The sequence below is a fragment of the Pinus tabuliformis genome, chromosome 8 (genome assembly GCF_031772625.1).
Source record: "Pinus tabuliformis cultivar Carrire ecotype Pingquan chromosome 8, CPIR1, whole genome shotgun sequence".
NCBI lineage: Eukaryota > Viridiplantae > Streptophyta > Pinopsida > Pinales > Pinaceae > Pinus > Pinus tabuliformis.
Window position 1 is genome coordinate 1,381,866,585 of NC_142294.1, and position 14,195 is coordinate 1,381,880,779.

Genomic DNA, 14,195 nt, shown 5'->3' on the forward strand with positions numbered 1-14,195 from the left:
GAGAAGATCAGTTCGAGAAATAAGGTAGCCAAAAAGGTATATGCCACTTGCTTTCTATTCAAATTTTTCTTTATCTGTTACTGATGATGATCCCAAAATTGTGAAGGAAGCAGTAGATTCAAAGGATGGAAAACTCTGGAAAGAGGCCATGGTTGATGAAATGGAATCTTTGCACAAAAATGAAGCTTGGGATCTGGTGGAGTTGCCAGCTGGAAGGAAACCCATTGGAAACAAATGGGTGTTCAAGAAGAAGACAAATGCAGAAGGGAAGATGGATAAATACAAAGCTTAGTTGGTAGCAAAAGGTTATTCCAAGGTCCCGGGAATTGATTTTGGTGATATTTTTTCTCTTGTTTCCAAGGTAGCTTCTATTAGATTACTTTTATCTATTGCTGCTGCTTTTGATTTTGAGGTAGAATAGATGGATGTGAATACAAAATTTCTTCATGGGGATCTGGAAGAGGAGATCTACATGAAGCAACCTAAAGGCTTTGTGGTGAAGCATAAGAAAGAAGTGGTATGCAAGTTAAATAAGTCTCTGTATGGGTTAAAATAGTCACAAAGGATGTGGTATCATAAATTTGATACATTTATACAGGGACTTGGCTTCACCAGAAGCAAAGTAGATCACTGTGTGTATTTTAAATTAATTTGTGACCGTGTTATTTATTTGGTCTTGTATGTGGATGATATGTTGTTTGTTGGAAATGACAAAGAAATTATCCAGGATTTGAAGACCCAATTGTCCAAATTCGACATGAAAGATCTTGTGCTGCAAACTATATTTTGGGCATGGAAATTAAAAGAGATCGGGCAAAGGGGAAGCTCTAGTTAAACCAGAGGAAGTATGTCAAGACAATATTGTAGAGGTTTAATATGCAGGATAGTAAATTGGTGAAGGTTCCTATTCCTGTAGGTGTAAAGTTATTTGTTGAACAGTGTCCCAAGACATAAGAAGAGGAAGAGGACATGTCCCATGTTCCATATACAAGTGCAGTTGGTAGCCTGAAGTATGCGATGGTCTGTACTAGACCAGACATTGCACATGCAGTGGGAGTATGGAGCAGGTTTATGTCAAAACCAAGAAAGGAGAATTGGACAACAGTGAAGTGGGTTTTCATGTATTTGCATGGCACTAGTGATTATGGTTTGTGCTACCAAGGAAAACTAGGATTGGACAGAGTTTTGGATATCTCTAGGTTTGTTGGTGTAATGGACTGGAGATCTGGATCAGAGAAGATGTACAAGTGGGTATGTGTTTAACCTATTTGGAGGTGTAGTCAGCTGGATGAGTAAGAAACAATCTGTAGTGTCATTATCAACTGTAGAGGCAGAATACATAGTAGCCACTTATGCAAGAAAGGAAGCACTTTGGTTGCAGAGATTTTTTTTTAAGTATGAGGTTAGTACAAAGAACTATAAGAATAGACTGTCGCAACCAAAGTGAAATTTTCTTGGCAAAGAACCCTGATTATCATTGAAAGACAAATCACATTGATGTTTAGTATCACTTTGTGAGGGATATGATATAAGACAAAAAGGTGTTGCTGGTAAAGGTGGACATGAAGAATACTACAGATGCATTGACAAAATCTGTGAGCCCTGAGAAATTCTCTTGGTGTAGAGAAACAATGGGATTTTCAAGGCTGGATAAATGACTAAGCTCTCTTGTGACCCCCTATGGAAAGAAAACAACAAGTGGGAGAATGTCGGGTTGTGCTATATTCTTTCCAGGACTAGCCTATGTAGTTTACGGGGGGTTTAGAGTGGGGGCAAAGCCCCACCTTTGTTGCGGTGATTGTGTAGCGGGGGCTGATAGGGGGTTTAAGGGGGGAGGGTAGCCACCCTCTATGGGGTCCGGGGCAACACCCTAGGGAAATTTTTTTTGGACCCTACATTAGGTTGGGTGGACCTACCTATGGTTTTGTGAATGGTTTTCACACATTGTTTTGGATGAGATGGTTTTTGGTCCATGGTTTTGGAAACGATGGTTTTTGGTCCATGGTATTGGATGCCTTGGCATGTATAAATATGTAATGTAACATTGAAAGGAACATAATGAAAAATCAATATGGTAGTCTTGGTTTTGGGATCCAGGGGAAAATCTCTGTGTATATGTGTTTTATGTGTTATGCTCTCGCATTGTTTATTTTTTGTGCTTTAGAATTTGTATGCAGGTAATTTCTGTACGGGGTTAAAACAAAGACATGGTTGCCTAGTAATCCTATTTACCTAGATCATCTAGAGCAGTCATTTGATCTTTTTGACTCATTAACCTAAAAGATCATTCGAGCAGTTGTCCTTTCGAGCTCGTTTCCAATCGAAAGCGATAGAGTCATCTTTGTTTCTTTCTCGAATATTAAAAATGAATGTGCACCAGTCTTTTATGTGTCTTAATAATTTATTTCCCACAATCCAATAACATCCTATTAGTCTTTTCTGAGACCAAATCGTGGGTTTCCTTAAAGAAAATTTTAAAGCCTTGAAGTTTATTTGTCTCTTTTCTGCTAACTAAGACAAGGTCATTGTGGCTGAACCATCTAGTTCACCTAGTTCCTCTTCCTCTCCTCCATCTGAAATATTGTCTGAGGAGTCATTTCCTGAGTTACTAGAGTCACTCGAGGACCAAGGTGTTGAACTCAAAATTTTTCTAAGCATTCAACCTTTGTCATCTCATACTCTGCCTACTTTAGATATTGGGTCATCTACTGATCTTGGCCCGGAATCTTCGGACAATCCCATTCAAATTCCTAAGAATTCGTCGACCACTGATGGTCAGCTTGGACAGGTTATCTATCCCCCGAATCCTTGGTTTGACCCTGTTGTGATATCATTGCAGCGTCCTTACAGTCCGTACGACCAGTCGGGTGTTCCTTTGGAACTATCCCCTCATACTTCTTCAGCCATTCGTCATCGTTTGTTCCCGGATATGGAACCTGAAGGCGATGCTCTAGTCACTTCTCTGGAAGAGTTAGAAGTTTCTACTCCACACATTGTCGAGGAGGAAGAACATCCTTTCCCTCCTCAAGGTTTCCCCTATACAGGGGGCATTCCCGCCAGTTTTCAACCCAACTATGTGTCTTTGGCACAATTGGTTTCAGGTACACCTAGTGCCTCATCACTTTACCATAACCCTGTTTGGGCGTCAAGAAGCATGCCTACTTTACATCCATTCATTGTGAACATGACCTCCCAACAGGCTGTTACCTTAGTCGCGGTGTAACCCACCATTTCGAACCCCCTTGTATCGTCAGTCCCAGTCACCCATCCGATTCAATTGGTGGTCTCGAGGAATGTGTCTGTCAGTTCCTCCATCCCTCTGGTCAATGGCCAAGCTATGCCACCACCTTGGGGGAAAAACCTGAATGTTTCTATGGTGTCAAGCGACACCAATGTGAGTGGTTTACAGGCTCACATGCTTGGTATGAACCAGCCTTTTTCTAGCGTTATTCATAACCCTGTTGATCCTACTGGATTAAGCAATGTCCAGTACCAATAGGTTCAAAATCTTGTTGGTCCATCTGGTCAAGCAATGTCCAGTATCAACAGCCATATGAGGCTCAAGTCCAAACCAAGCTCATTACATTCCATATGGTTCTCAAGGAATGGTTAATCAACCTTACACCCTTTAGTCTGGGCAGTACATTTAACCTGGATCATCCACTTTCTAGGGTGGCTATGGCCAGATTCAATTCAGAAATTTTCCAGGCATTGTTCAAGTACCCTTGGAACAACAAGCAAAACCTCTACAACAACACAGGAAACCTTTGTTACCAAAAGGGAAACCTTTGTTGCATTAAGGACTATTCGCGCAGCAACAAGGAAAATGATCCCGCATCAAGGTCAACTGCAACAACTGCAAGGGAAACCCTTGCAACAGTTGCAACAAAACGTGCAACAACAGATGCAATATGCTCCACAAACCTCCCAACCCATGTCCTTGCAGGGCCAACCTCTGTAGCCCTAGGGCCAAATTTTGCAGCCACAAGGCCAACCCTTGCGACAGCAAAACCAACCACGAAAATAACAACCCTTGTATACATATGAGTATGGTCAACCCTTGTAAGGGTAAGGTCAAGGTCAAGTCTTGCAGTAGCATGCCCAAAATCGTAATGTCCTAGGTCAACAGCTTCAAAATCCTTCTGGCCAAGGGTAGCAGGTGCAAAACCCTAACGTCCTAGGTCAATAGGTACATAATCCTTTTGGTTAAGGGAAGCAGGTACGTAATTACTATGTCCAAGGGAAACAAGTGTATCAACTTTATGCCCAAGGACACCATGTCCAAAATCCTCTTGTTCAGGGACAACATGTACAATATCCATATGTCCAAGGTCAACAGGCTCAACAATCTTTTAACTCATACGTTTCTTAGCAGCAACCACTGGCTAGACTGTTCCAAGGCATTCAAGGTCAATATCCTCCCTATGGTCAAGGTAACCCGCAATGGGGGCAACATCAGATGCCATATGACCAAAATCCTTACCAGTAGGGATGGGCTCCTCCGTTCGGACCCGCTTACCGACCTCCTGTTCCTTTTAATACTCAATTGCCATTATTGGCCACACTCAAGTTGCCAGATGTATCTCGCCTTACGAATGATCTAATCCCTTACTCACCATACTGGCCTTTGGTGCCATCCAAGATACTAAGAAATTGTCCAAAGTTCGATGTGAAAGCAAAAGAAGATCCTCAAGCCCACGTGATGACATATCACCTCTGGTGCTCTTCGAACTCTTACGTTGACGATTCCATTTGTCTCCGTCTTTTCCAACGAACCCTCACAAGTGTTGTAGCCAAGTGGTACATCGAGCTTCCTTGAAGTATTTACCATGAATTTAACTATTTAGCCATGGCTTTCCTCACACATTTTCAACTGTCGGTTCACTATGAAAATGGCACCTATTTACTCACATCGCTTAAGCAAGATACTACGACACACATATCCGAACACATCCATGAATGGAGACGTAGACGTCACCTGATAAAATTTTAGATTGCTGATCAATTGCTCATTGAATGTTTCACTAAATCATTTGTGGCTCTAATTGCTCGCGATATAGCTATGGGTGGATGCATTACTAAAGAGCAATCCATTACTCATTACTAGTACTTGGATCTAGTTTACTCTCAGTCTGGCACTTTGTAGGAGTTATTACCTGATGCTCCAATACCATCATCCAATCCCACGGCATCAAAGTCATAAGCTATACCTCCTGTCAATGGAGTTATTGGTTTAGTCTCCTAGAACCCTGCTAAAACTTCTTCCAAACAGAAGTTGGTCTTGAATACTATTACTAGTATTTCTTCCAAAGAAACCTCCTGGCCCTGGTAAAACCTCAGAGGTCCACACTTTCTAGTCTACTGCAACGGACAAATCCTCAAAAGGTAAGAAGGAAGGAAAAGGAAAGGGTAAAGCCGATGCCCCAAAATATGGGTCTCCCAAATCATATGTTGGCGAATATTCACAACAGAAACCTAAGTATCCCTGCCTCATATGTGAGGAAGATCACTATATTAAGATTTTCCTCGGTGATCCAATGTTAGTCGTTTGCTCAAAGGGACCCCTGCTATCCTTAAAGAGCCATTTCCGTCTCAGTAGACCCAAATGGTAAACCAACCTCAAGCATTTGCTTCCTCAGGATCTTAAGTGTTCATGATGAGTATGCCTATTAATGTGGCTACTATATCGAAATATTACCAAACTCCTGCTCCAATAGCCGGGGAAGAGAAAGAAGCTGCCCCTTCTTCTTCTGCCCCAAGTTCTGGCCTTCTTCATATCAAGCACCCTAACCCTGATTCCGCTATACGGTGACCCTCCCGAGGTGTGCTGCGGAAATCCTCGTACAATCTTAATGCCCGAGCTACTCAGCACTATAATATTTTTGAGGATTTGGCTCAGGCACCGTCAGCTATGTCGACTCTCGAGGTGCTCCAAAGCTGCCTATCGTAGCGGAAATCTTTGTTGTTAGCTATCAGAGGTATCAATCCCACCAATTCCAATTTGATATGTTTTGATCTAGAGAACCATGTTCCATGCCTCCCTCATCAGATTGCCTTTCTCATTCAGGTAATCATCAATGAGAAGACCATCCACAGGACTATCATCGATGAAGGTGTGTCCACCTACATCATGTCAATCGAATGTTGGAAGGTTATTGGCTCTCCTACTTTGAACCAATCTTTGAACAATTTGGAAGCTTTCAATGGGTGTGACTCACGACCCTTTGGTCTCTTACCTAACCTTGCCATTACCCTAGAAGGAAAGACAATGCAAGTCGAGGTAGAGATTGTTGACACCAATCTCAATTACAATCTTCTACTCCGCCGGAGCTGACCCATGCTATGCATGCTGTAGCCTCCTCCCTGTTCTGCGCGATTTGTTTTCCCCATCAAGGGAAGATCATCACTGTCGACCAACTGTCTTTCTTTGCCTCTTCCTCTTCGGATGGAAATGTTCCTTACGTCAAGCACATTGGTTCTCCCTATGAGAGTGTGGGGGCATGTCTTTTCAAAGATTCTACCTTAATGGAAATTTTTCCACTCCCACCTCCTCATGTTTCCTCTGTAAACATGGTCTCAGTCAAATCCAATCCTTGGGTCATCCCTTCACCAGATCTTGTTGATACCTGGGGCGAGGTTATGCCGCTTAGTCCTACCGAAATCAATTACATGGATTTTTTTTTTGCTTCGAGTTCCACATCCTCTCATTTTTTTTTTGTTAAGAAGACCTCTATCAATACGTATTCTCAATCCCCGTGGCTTGGCACCTTGGAATCACCTAATCCCTTAGCCAAGGTCTTCCTTGCTAATGAACGTATCATAGAAGTAATGTCTCTTGAGGAACCACCTTGGACCGATACTCATCATCGTTCCTCATTCTCGCCTCACCTGGTGGTCATGTCTATCGGCATCGAAGAGTTCTCTTTTCAATCACCTATTGACATGTCAGTTTATCCTGATGTGGTCATGGTATTTCAACGGAGGGCACCTTTATCCCTTCATGCATTCAAGATTTTTCTCCCTCCCCAAGTTTTCACCGATTGCCCATTATTGCAATGGGGTTGTCATCTGACATGTAACCCTCCCTCACCCAGGGGGCATGGGGGAAAAGCATTATATGAGTTCTACTTTATTATTTGGCCTAGTCAATTCTTACTCATCATGACAACGGTAAAACTCCAGTGTTCATCTGTGTTTATTGATTACCCAAGTCCTAGAGTGGACACTCTCAAGAAGTACTATGCTTAGGTCATGTTGCATGGTTACTTGTGTACATTAGTGTGTTATTCATTTTTGTACAGTATGGTTTGGTGTGTTAGATTTCAAACAAATTTCTTATTTACTATGTTTACCTTGCTTTGCAGATGTCCACAACTCCTCACATCGGTTTCGCTGATGGTTCTTGACGTAGTACCTGGAACCTATCATCCGCGGCATGGGCTATTTATGACCCTTACGGTGATTTGATTGACCTTCAAGGTATCTGTTTAGGTCGTGCAACTAACAACATTGCTAAATACAGTGCGATCATTGAACTGTTGTCAGAAGCCATTGCTCTTGACATTCGAGAGTTGGTTGTCAACTTGGATTCACAACTTGTCATCCTTCAACTCAACAGGAAATATTCTGTCAGAAACCCTCAAATATTGAGAATGTATCTCCATATTCATCTACTGGAAAGAAATTTTGATTATATTACATATCATCATATTCCTAGACGCATGAACACATTGACATATGCATTAGCAAATTATGCGTTGGATAGACATTTACGAAACATGTGAAAAGATAAAACAAACCATTTGTACCATAGTAAGCAAGAAAATACAGCATATCTATATATATATATATATATATATATATATAGATATGGTGATAATTTTTGATACATCAAAACCCCAAAGAATAATATGTGTGTCCAAAATAACACCGGAGGCTCACAGGCCTCATATATCTATGGCACACAGGCCTCAAAAAATGTAAGTGCTGAACCTAGGAACTAATCAGCGTGGTGATCGTGGTAGCATGACACGGCTCGCACATCACAATTCAGCAATCAATGGATCTAATCCCACACTCCCAGTGTATGTCTCTGGTACTGGCGAGGAATGTCTCCCACCCGAGCATACTTTGGGATACCACAAGTCAACCCTCAAGGTTCCTCGCGGTCTCCTCCTCATTGTCACTCCCCTCCTGATAAGGAGAGACATCATTAATTGGGCGGGCAACGTGCCTAGCTATTAGGGACATCCTAGCAGGCCGCTCTGGTCCAACATATGCATTAACAAGAGAAATTTTATAAGCACATATATACCAAAAATAGTTAAAAATTTTCAAAATAAATAAAATTGATTTTTTACCTTCATTGTCAAAATCCTCTCCATCAGGTAGCAGCATGTTCGGATCTCCATGGAGGTCGGTGGCACTGTATGGCCAGTCCTCCACAGTGATCTTCTATTGTCATAGCCATGAAAAGAATGAAGGTCTGTATGACATGTGCTAGCCCCCAATGATCCTCAACATTGAACAACTCCAGAGGGCCATTCGTGGGTCGCGTGGCATGGGTCCTCGACATTGAACAACTCCAGAGGGCCATTCTGGGTCACATGGCATGGGAGGATCTATCTCAATCAACTGATACTGGAACAGTGGCACCCGTTCCAAGAAAAGGGTCACTAGTACAAATCCGAAGCAAAATTGCTTCAGATTCCCCGCCTTTGCTTTGGTTAGTTGCCGCTTTATATTAATCTTCATGGCCTCTTCCCAGTTGAAGATCGTACGTGCTGTGTAGTCGATAGCATACATGAACTTCGACTTGTTGGTCTCATGTACTACTTGGGACCCCGCCACTCTATTGATAGTCAATAGTAGCACTCTTAGCATTAGATCCTGAATAGTGGAAATATCAATCTTCCCACTCTTGTATTTCAGGGCCTTAGGGCAATTTTCAACAAGCAACGAGGATATGCTTTCCATAGTCAGTCGTGGCTCGTACAAGTTGACTGGTTCCCCTCTTCAGGACAGTCCAGTGATGAAATATATATTTGAAGTTTCTAACTCCAGCTCCTAGTCACCAATGACAAATATTTCCCAATTTATCACCCAAAGACTAATTAGGTACCGAAGCAACTCAGGTTGGGCCCGCATCCCTGGTGTGAGAAATAATTTGAGGAGCCTGCAAGCCCTCAAAGCTTCTAGGTAATTTGAATCATTCAGTGCCTAGGTTTCCACATCTTCATGTTCCCTTTCTTTCGATTCTACCATTTTCAGTGATTCTTTCCTACAAAAGCCATTGATTTGAGTCAACAATCATGCTTGGCCCATAAAATTCAAGTTTTAATGATGGTTTTGTGAGGAAATAGGATTTTTCCCTATTCACAATGCTGACGTGCCTATTTTAGAAACAGTTGCACTGACAACGCGATAGGTCTTGTTAATTACCCTCAACCACCATGATTCCATGCCTGGAAGTCACGCCGATCGAGGGTGAATTTTTTTTAATAAAACCCCACTCACAAAACATAAAAACGGTTAAAAACAGGAATAAGAGACATGAAAATGGAGCTCAGGACCTTGACTCTTACCTGTAACTAGCGGCTCGGTGAATGACCTCCTAAATCTCCTGCAATCTGCTCCAGAAAAATTAGGGCAAGAGTGAGTAAAAAGTCTTCACAACAAGGTAAAATGGTAAATGGTAAAAATATATTTACTTTTCTCCTTTTTATTCAATTTTTCATGAAAATATTAGGTTTTTGTAAATATTTTAACCTATTTTGCCTCAAGAACTGGATAATGCACTTTACCTTTTTGCACAGTGACAAGTGATGGATGTTCGACGATGATGATGAGTCATGTTTTAGCTCTTTTCTTGACTCGTTAAACTCATATGAAAATATTGCCGAGTATTTTTCCCTTTTGACTCATAAAAAAGAATAAAATGGGGGGATCTCTTTCAAGCTCTTTTCCGACCCTTTAAAAACGAAAATATAGTCGAGCCCTTGTCATTTCAAACTTGTTAACGGATGTGAAACGTCATGCACCCAATATAATTTTACCCCTTTTTTGGGATGGGAGGCACTATTTACGAAAAAGGTACTCCTTGACTGACATGGTCAAGTGGTTCTCTCAAGTATTGTTTTCTACCTTTTCAGGCTCGAGAGACACAAACGTACAGAAAGGGACCATGTGGAGTTTTCTTTTACATGTCTTTTTCAAACTCTCTGAACAAAAATGATACCAATTTACACCTTTGTCAGACTCATTAAAATATTAAACAACATCGGATTCGTCACCATGATGAACATGAGCTTCTCCTTCCTAGGGCTCATTAAAATTACTAAGTCAGATTCATCCGAAGGATGAACTTAAAGTGAAAGCATATGCTATCCCCTTCAAGCTTGTGATTAAAAATAATTGGGGTACCTTCCAGAAATGGTGGGGGGAAATTTGGAAATCTAATCAGTTGTGTCTGCAGCTCACTCTTAAACATGACACTTTCTGTTTCGCGTCGGGTTGGGACATCCTCCTTTATATAGTTGACCTTCCTGTGTTGGGCCATTCATTTTTGCCTTCCATTTTATCTCTACCACATCATCATGACCACTGATCCTATGGATCCAAAAGTTACCAAACTTCCAGTCGTGTCACCAATATGTTCAAGAGTTGTCCTTCTATAGTTACACATACCTCTGATTCTTTGTATCATCCAAGATTATTTTTCATCCTTTTGTCTCGCATTGATGATGTGGGAAACATTATGGCCCTCCTTTGACATAGTCACTTCCTGTCGACTTCAACTCATTATTCGGGAAGTTGACTGAGAGAATCCCTTCCAGTACATTAGAGCTTGCATGCCCTAATGGCAAGTTCTTCGCACTCGACGACAAGTTCACATCATTGGCTTTCGAACGAGTGATTTCATGGGTGTTTGACTTCAGTCCCTCTATTCACATTCTGTGGATTGTGTTGATAGTACCTTGAGGACCATTATCATTATTGGTGGTTTCTCTCCCACTTGTTAATAGTTTACATCATTGACTAGTAATTAAGCAACTTTCTAGCATGTTTGACGTCAACACATCTATTCGCATGTTAGAATTTGTACTTTGACCGGGTCGTGTTGGAGCGCAAGACCCTAGGATTAGATCATTAAAGTCTAGGTTGCAAAGCGATGTGACATGGTTATGATGATATGCATGTCTCTTTCAGATGGATGGCTACGACCGTACCATGAGTTATCATATGTGACCCTTCTCATTATTGGATGGTTGCGACCATACCTTGGTTTCATTATGATCCTCTTTGACGGATGGTTGTGCTTATGCCTGGATCCATTCACATGAAAATTCTTTGGATGGATGCATCCATATCATGATTCATGTATCATTTGACAGAGTTCTTAGTTATGTATATGCATATGTACTTGCTTGCAGGTTTTCCGACAGCAGACTACGGTTTCTCGCACTGATTCATAAAGCATTTCATCCCTCACTCTAGTTTGACCTTCATGCTTTAGGGGGCATCTGTTACACAACATTTTGTCACTGTCCCTATACTCCCCATTCCTTGATCCTGGAGGACCCCTACAATGAACCCTACATTCTTACTCTTCATGAAGAAACTCCCATTGTGTCCCTCTTCGTGAGCAGAACAATTCCCTTTTGCACCATTTCCCCCAAAACTTCTCTTTTGCCCAATTTAGAAGACCGGTGCTAATGGCCCTTGTCCTCCTCATGCTGATATGCAGGGATTAACATTGTCCCTAGTGCCGACCGGAGTGAGTGAGATTTGTTCCAGTCATGGTGGTCCTCTTATGGAAAGTTTTTTAAATAAAGAACCGAAGCTTCCAACTCTAGAAGCTTCGTAATAGAAGTCTGGTAAATGGTTTGACCGGATGGGGTCGAGGATGTTAGTTTGGGCTCCTTTCCCCTATAATGATGGAACTACCTAAAGGGATAAGACCTTATCCCATGAGAAGAGGATCCATCTCCTATCCATTCATCCTATATAAACCTCCCTTTTTCCCAAGCACAAGCTAGTGTTAATGTTGGCGTGCTAGTGCTAATTAAGTTTGTAGTAAACAACACGCTATTCATAGTTGTAGCTCTCTAGTTGTGCGAGGGAGAAGTGTGAAGTTTGTTTAGTGTGAAGCCTACAGGGAAGAGCCTAAAAAATACTATTGTTGAGACCATCATGGAATGCTAACAGAAGTGTGTGGGAAACTGGTCATGTTAGAGGAGAATGGCAACGTCAAGACAATGGTTGTAATATCTTCTTGATTCAATATATATGCAACTATCAATTTATTTCCTACATGATTTTTCATCTTACATGTTCATGGCTTAATGTTTCTTGACTTGTTAAGTAGGTTGAATTACAATTTGTCTATTATCACGGTTGTTGTTTGCTGTTGTTTACTTGTTTCAAGTGTTTGAAGAAGGAAGCGAGAGATAGTTGGAACGAGCAAGCCAGGATATCATCAAACAGGATAAGCGTACTAAGATTTAGGCCCTCTTAATTGGCTATAACTTAAGGAAATCTTCCATAGAATGTATCAGTTGTGGCTAGACCCATTATCAGGCTATAGGAATTTGTTTGTGTCTGCACTTATAATTTTACTTCATCACAGGAGCATTGGAGTTTCTAGGGGCATTGGCAATAACATCGTATAAAGTGCCAGACTGAGAATATATCAAATCCAAGTGATGGGCATGACGAATGGATTGGTCTTCCATGACCACACCACCTAAGGCAACACCTTTAGCAATTTGAGGGAGAAGAGATTTGCAGAACCAATCCACTAATAGATAGTCTGGGAGGGGATCTTTGACTAGCCTCCACCTATGTCTCCATTCATGGATATGATAAGAGATGTGGGTGGTGGTGTCCCAATGTAATGAAGTAAGGAGTTCCGTCCCAGTTTCATAATGGATGGGTAAAGGAAAGTGTTTTAAGAATTCCATCGCTAAAGCGCCAAAGGTATTGACTGACATGCATGGTATCTCTATATACCACTTGGCTGCATTGCCAGTAAGAGTGCGGGGAAAGATCCATAGCTGGATACTATCATCCACCATGGAGTTAGAAACACACCATAAATGATAGGTGGTGATGTGCATACCTGGATCCTCCCCTTGTTTCCCTTCAAACTTCAGGATGTTTGTCGGAACTTTTTGTGGGATTGGAGGCCAAAGTAAGTTGTGATAGATGGGGTCATTGGTGAGTTTGTACAAGGTGGGGATATCAAGCGTTTCCAAGAAAGGCAAGGTGTTTGATGCCCCCAAATCAGACCAAGGCGATGAAATATGAATTGAAGATCCTTGCAGTCTTCCCATCGTGTTGTTCCCAATATTATGCACAGGATACGTGGAATAGTAATTTCCTTGGGGTACAGTCATGTACTGTGGTTGTCCATAGGGATTGTTAGAATGGGGGTTATAAGTGCCCCTAAGATAAGGAATTCCCCCTTGACTCATTTGAGGTTGAGACTGGGGTGTCCATATGGATTGAGTGGGACCTTGTAGAGGGATCCCACTTGCCACGTAATTAGATATAGGTCCTTGACTGACATGAGGAGGGTTCATGTCAATCAATGACTGTCCCTGTTATCCTGTAAATGGAGGGGGAGTTGTAACATTCCCAACCGGTATGTGAATATTGGGAACATTTCCCCCAGGGTTATGAACTTGGGGGTTGGAACTAAACAATGGATTCCAACTAAAGGGGTTGTTGAAGGGGCCCGTGCTAACCGTGCTATATGCAGCTTTATAAGGAGCACTATATGTAGCACTTGTCGAAGGTCTAGGAGTTAACATAAATGGGGTGGAAAATGGTATATACCAGGTTCTGCTCATGTTGGGTGTCATGATGGGGTTTGAACCTAAGACAGGTGGGATAATAGGGTTTTTCATCAAAGGTGTGGTACTGAATGTTGACTAGGGAGGTAGCGGTGGACAAAAAGTGTCCACAAAAGCCCACAACCCGTTAGTCATTGATGGGATGGGTGGTGTAGGTCCAACATAAGACATAGGAGGTACAAATTTAATTAGAATCAAGAGTGGTCCCAACGGATTCGTGATTAGAGGATTGTATGGAAGAATGAAACCTTGAGTAAAGAAATCTTTCGGTAAGCTTGAATCGTGGGATGTCCAAATTGATTCAGTGTTAGATCACGGAGACTAATTACCCGAAGACGG